This window comes from Perca flavescens, chromosome 8 (assembly GCF_004354835.1).
Source record: "Perca flavescens isolate YP-PL-M2 chromosome 8, PFLA_1.0, whole genome shotgun sequence".
NCBI lineage: Eukaryota > Metazoa > Chordata > Actinopteri > Perciformes > Percidae > Perca > Perca flavescens.
Window position 1 is genome coordinate 24,354,986 of NC_041338.1, and position 6,907 is coordinate 24,361,892.

At 37.1% G+C, this 6,907-nt stretch overlaps 1 long non-coding RNA gene across 1 annotated transcript; it reads right to left on the reverse strand.

Moving 5' to 3' along the window:
* Positions 1-489: 489 nt before the first annotated feature.
* Positions 490-787, reverse strand: LOC114559507 (uncharacterized). The gene is made up of 3 exons (XR_003693113.1): positions 752-787; positions 607-673; positions 490-526 (listed from the first exon to the last, which is right to left on the reverse strand). It is a non-coding gene; the product is annotated as an uncharacterized LOC114559507 (long non-coding RNA).
* Positions 788-6,907: the final 6,120 nt, after the last annotated feature.

The following is a 6,907-nucleotide window of genomic DNA, read 5'->3' on the forward strand; positions in this document are numbered from 1 at the left end:
AATGTTCCTGCTATAGTAAATCCTACAGGCAAAGTGTACTGCTTCACAGGAGTATGAACCATACGCTTTTTAGGTTTTGTGTAAAATATTGTGCAGTTGGTTATGAATTACTTACTGTTTTGACAAGGTAAATTAAAGCTGTTTAACAACCTGCAAGTGTCCACTCTGGTAAATTTTAATTATACTGTTTTTAGATTTAGATTACAGAAAATGAAAAACCTATTTGCCTTGATAAGGGTTTTAATTTGTTGCAAGTATGAACATGGCTTTAATAATCTTATTGCTCTGAAAAACCACAATGATTTAAGAAATATCAGTGATACTTAACATTTATTAATTGATTATGTGTGCAGACATTACAGGCACCTATTCATGTAAGCAGAGAACAAAATAGTTTGTTCTCTCTTTTATCACTTGGATTATGCAGGTGATGGTGCAGAAACGGGTGAAGTCCTTGTAGATCTCTGGCACTTTGAGGACAGACCGATCCAGCAACTCTCCACTGTTGTCTTTGTATAGTGTGCTCCTATATAAAACAAATTCATAGACATCAACACATAAGGTATTAGGTGTACACAGCTTTCTTTAACATCATTACTATCTTACCTTCTCTTCTCTGCTTTGGATTTGTGGACATCACAGTAATTTTCTCTCTTGGGCCTTGTTGTGCACCCTGTGAATTTAAGCAAGAAAGAAATAAGTGTATGTAACATGATTTTACAATTAAATTATTATCAGACTTGCCAAGTACTTGGTTTGTGCCACTAATGCCTGCCCTCTGCACACAGGTGAGTACAGGGGGAACCAATGGGATTTTGCGTTTGGAGTAATGTACTGACTGGAACAACAGTAGTGTGGTTGTACAACACTGGTCCATGCACACGGTGCAGCTCAACAGGGGTACTTCAGCCCCACCTGGAAGAAGGGAAACTGAAACAAAATACTTATTTTTTTTCTGTTCAATTTGCTTTGTATTGATTTCATAAGGGTAAAAATAAATAACTATTTGTTTTATTATAGGACTGGAATTGTACTTCCAACTTTCTATACAGATATATATATATATATATATATATATATATATATATATATATATATATATATATATATATATATATATAAATGTTATTGTTAAAATAATGTTATAAGAATTTAGAACATCTGAAAAACATGCCAGTGATGTAAAAACTGATACAAACAATCCAGTTTATTTTGTTTTTCAGTTATATTACAGGTTAGGTTTTACAAATGCCTCTAAGATGTCTGAAATTAGCCAAATCCCCAGGAACATGGTTAACCAAACGAGGACAAATTACAAAGTGGGGTCATTAAATACCAGTTGTAAATACACACATACTGTCCGTCATATGTCGTTCAATCTATCTAGCTAAACTACTGATTTAAAGAAAAGCTATTTGTTTACAGACATCAAGCTAGGCTAGCGCCATATGCTATGTGCTTAATTTATGTTACTCACCCTCATAGTTGTGTAGCTACGTAACTTGATATGTCCCACTTCAAAGCTTTCTCCCGTTTCCTGATGGGTTCAGGTGAAAGACCGTCGACCATTCTGTGCACATTATTGACATATACTAATAATAAAGCGATGGACGGCGGGGTTAAATAAACTTGGGTTACAGACCCATGGTTACATAGGAGCCGGCCGCAACGGATGTTCTCACATAAAACGAACGCACCCTCAACGGGGCAGGGATCATTTCATTGGTCAACACTACACCTGGCATTCTATTGGTTGTGGAATTTTGATAGTGTTGTAACACAGAAAAATCCAAGCGCGCAGGAGAGATCCGAGAGCAGCAGATTTGCAAGCGCGCAGAATCAGGCTAAGTGCGAGGAGAAGGTTCAAAGCTGAGAGCAGGAAATCTGTCCACAGAACAACATATCTGAGTCCGAGCACAAAGTTTGAGCACAAGCAGAGCAAATCCAAGCGCGAGCATGACCATTTGAGTGTGAGAGCAAGGTTTTGAGGGAAATCATTACAAAATCTGAACCTAATATCAGTGAGAAAGGCTCTCAAATTGAAAGAATGCGCTCTTGAATAACGATAGGAATATAACTCCATATAAGCACCCCTGTAAGACCCGCCCACGCGAGATATTTGTGTCAGAATCACAAGCAAAAACTCAGGGAGCGCAAAGGAGAAAGCTGGGAGAATGACTGCAAACGTGATGGAGAGAGCAAAAGATTGATCATTGAGAAAGAAGCAGAGGGAACTGTAAACAAAAAGACATAATATCAAACAAACAAAAGACCAATAGTTTACAACTAGACAAATGTTTTGTTTGCAAGTTTTAAGTTTTACCTTTGAGGTGACACTTTTTTTGCTTGAGTTAGTGTTTTTTGTTTGATACTTGAGAAGGTTTGCTTGGAATTAAAGTCACAAAACTAATCCCATATTTTTTGGGGGGGTGTTGCTACAGAGGAACCAGAAAGTCCAGTTTGAATAATACAACCATGAGTTTGAACACTTATCTCACATAAAAATACTGCACAGCAGTTTATACAACTATGGGACAGTATCTCACAACTCTCCCTTTATATATTTCTATATTCATTCTGATGTGTTTCAAAATTGATTAAAAAGTCTTGATAATGTTCAGTGACAGCTGGTCTTTGCGAATTTAATTGCATTCATTAGAGATTGATGATTGTTCAAGTTAAGAAAAATCTTTTTGCTAAGCCATTTCATTAGAGCTTTTAAATATTGTGAATTTACTTTTTACCAATATTGCTCCACTCTACCACAGAATTTAGGCATTTTGCTGGAAAATAGCCATGGTTCCAAATACGCAATCATGTGGTGTGGGCCTTGATGTCTCTGAAGTTTTTCAATATTCTTACTGACTCGTTTGTACTCTCTTTTGTCCATCCTCTCTTTTATCTTTTATACTTCTCTATAAAAGAGACCATCACCTGGTCTGAATTTCGTTAACCCTGCTCAGAATACGACAACAAAATAACAATTAACTGTTGGGAAAGTGATAGCAGTGCGTGTTTACTGTTTTCCTCTTGGAAAGGAGGAGATCACTAAAAACTAGTAGTAAAAAAAATTGTCAAGTATTCTTGACCTGGTTTTATAAAACATTGCTGATGTTCCATTATGCTTTGCACCTACCGGTAACTGGAATCCACTTGGAATCACAAGTTGGATGAATATGTATAGTGTATATGAGTATGTATGGGTGTGCATGTATGACTGTATGCCTGTGTGAATGTGTATAGAAGATTTTTTTTTAAGAATGTGAAGGTAGACAAACCAAAATCAACAGAGAACTGTAATGAAACATTATCTAACAAGTGTATTGAAGCCGCTCTGTTGTTAAGGCTAACGGTGCTTTGTTAGCACAATGACATCATGTTAGAAAGCACAGCCAAAACAATTTGTCATAAAATAATTACCAATAGTGTTACCTACGATACTTACTGCGTTAATAACTAAGCAAATGGTGCTGTCACTACTATTTTTGTGATTTATAAGCAACCTGTTTCTTGCAGATTGTCATGTTACTGAGAATACAGCTGTTTGAAGGTAACGTTAATACATGACTTTGAAGCTAACTCTGACAGCTGTAGGGTAGCTAACATTAACTTTAGCTGTCTCCAAGAAGCTCCCAGCTAAGCTAACGTTACTATAACTTGCGACGCAGTTAGGAAATAAGAACTAGCTAACTAGCTAATGATAACGTAAGCATGGCTTGGTGGATGATTTTATCATGTAAAACTAGCCTATAACCCCCCGTACTAACGTTATAGCTGCGTGATCTTAAGAACTCACAATGCCTTGTGTTTCTTACTCCCGCTAACTTATTGTTCATCAGACGTGACATGACAAAAGCATTTCGTTTTCACATGTGGGTAGGCCAAGGCGAGAAGAGGGAGATTAGCAACCGTTAGCCAACATATTTATTTAAACAAATCACATTCGAATAGTATTGCGTTTTTTACTGTTCGAATTATATTTGACTTTCAGAATTTGTTCTAACAGCCCTAATGTACACACATATGAAGAGACAAAAAGATCACTACCCCCACCACAACAATGAGAAGCAAGGAAAGAAGAAACCCCAAACATGCACTTGGGTTATAAATTAGGAGCTGTCAGTATTACAATGTATATTAATAGTCACACCTCTTTTTAATGAGTTTGGCATTGGCAGCTGAGAGGAAATACAAGTCATCATAGCACAGCTCATGCACACCCCGATGAAAGAAGCTATAATAAATCTTGTGAGAGCAGGGCTCACCATAAATATGTATCGCATAAGGCATCTGTTTTACATTCTGCATATAAATCAGCCAGAGTGCTGAATAGCAATGAATCAGACACTCGACGCTTGATTTGATAACAAATCGACTCTGAACTTGGGAGTGGAGAATTTAAAGCCTTCAACAAAAGTGGGGAGTGGTGGGGTCAGTTAAGACCTGTGAGTCTCTGACATGCTTCTCTTCTAGCAGATAATGCTACATTTTTCTTCCTGGGTCAGGAGTGGGACTAATCTCCTTTGAGTTACCTTTTCGTAGACTACCTACTCTTTCACATGTCACAGATGATGACATTACCTGCACCTGAACTGGTCAGAGTATGAGGGGAAGGTGCAGCCACACTGTGGAGGACATGGTCATACATTTGTAGTGATTCTGTTGTTATAATGCTGTAATGTTGATATAGAATGAGAGGCTTGGTATGTATTCATGTGCAGGTTTGGATCTGATCATTTTCAAATAAATGCAATTGGATGGTAAAATGAAACAGAATTTTAGCCTCAAATTCTGCTTCTTGTATTGATGTTAAATTTAAATTCACTCTAGACTGAGTTTTAATTCATTTTATCTCACATTACAGTAAGTCTATACAGTGGGTCATTTATTCTGTAGATGTGAAGAGAAAGCCCTACATTCTCATTTTAACTGTATCATTTTATCATATTTGATCACTTTATCTTAGTACATGCATGTTACTTATTAGCCAATTTATACACTGATACCGATATATCTGCATTGTGTTAATATTGGCAAATTTTTCGGTCCAGCTCTACTTAAATCATACTAGAATGTATCAGGTGCACAAACGCACACAATCACTATTGTGTATATATACAGTGTACTGTATGGGAGGGAGATATATCACCTGACCTTTTAGTCTGACAAAATATAAAAAAAAAATGTTAAGGTGGATTCATACAGTCAGGGGCATAAAGGGCATCAAGGTGGGAGAGACTGTAAAACATACTTAACAATGATGCTGGCTGATTCACAAAAGGAAGACATAACCATCAACAGAACAGCCAAATGGGAGCTCTCTCCACAAACATACACATTATCTTGTGATAGCAGCTGGGGTCTAACATCTGCCTGGGAAATCAAATACCCAGGGAGCAGATGTTCATACAACCAATGGTGTTATTTTCTGTACTTCAAATTGCCCTTGGCTGTAAGGGCAATGTATTTGAAAATAAGGTGTGTCATTTGTCTAACCTGACCTGGACTAAACTGTGCAGTACACTACTTCAATTTAAGATAAAGAAATATTTATTATCACAATTAAACCGATTTCGGTGATCGAAGAAGAGCTGTTGTTTTGCAAAATGTTTTTAATTGCAATTGTTAGACACCATGGTTCAGATAAGATTTTACACTTACATACAAAATATGGACAGCTGATATATCAACTCATCAACAAGTTGAACCTCCCAGAGGCCTGAGGATGTGGTATCTCCAAAGACAGGATGCCAGAAGGAACGTTAAAGGCAAAAGAATCATAAGCCAATACAAGCTATCTGGAGAGCTTACTCCTCAGCATGTTCTTATCCCCTGTTGCTCAGAACAAGCAGATGGTTTTCAGTGAAATTCAACAATCTTCCCTTGCTCCAGGGGTTTGAAAACGATTGGGAGTTAATGTCTCTTGATATGAAATAAGACAACCTACTATCTGATTTGCTGGCATGGACACTTGCAAGCTGCAGACCCATTTAAGTTTTGTATTTTCAATGTTCTTATGTTATTTTCTGTATCACAAGTAGATGTAGTAGTACAGAAACTGTATGCAGTGATTGCAGACAAGATAGTTTTTTTTGTTTTCCAGAAGCACAATGAAGGGGTGTATTATTATTATTATTATTAGAGTTTAAGGGAGTCCTTACCCATATTAGAGAAACATGCTATATTTAGAGCATTGTATCAAAACATTAAGATAATACTCCTTTTCTGATATTCTTTTATTTTGCATTTTTCCATAGATATGCCATTTCTGTTGAGTAAAGTTTGAGTTTGAAAAACTGCTTCTATATTTACAATAAATTACTATGTGTGGTTGCTCAGTCATTAACCCCAGATCATTGTCACCTAGCTCTGCAGCTCTATGTAGCTTTATTGCCTTTTTAGGTCATTGTTGTGGTGGTATGGCCCTCAGATATCATGTATGGTGAGGTTCTTTGTTCTCAAACCCATTTCCACCAGCAGTAAGCAGCCATTCTTTGGCAGAACAAGCTCTGATAAACACACTTTAAGCTATCTGTTTAGCACCACACTTACTGTGATGTGGCCAGAGACATGATTATAATCAGATTATAATATTGTTCATGACGTGCTGATTGCGTAAACAGGCAAAAGGCCCTTTTCACAGCAGCCATTTACAAAACCTAACCCACTGACATGTCATTGCAGGGCAAACACAGGTTGTATTTATTAACATTAATATAGCCCTGTTCCATTAAAGTGGGCCAGGGCCCAGGTATGAGCTAGCCCACTGGAATGGCTGTGACACAATAAATAGAATAGGACCATAATTTATTTGATATTAATTTCACCTGTGTTTGCCCTGCTATGACATGTCCAAATGGCAGAGGTGGAAAAAGTACTAAAATAAAAAATCGGGGGCAAGGACAAG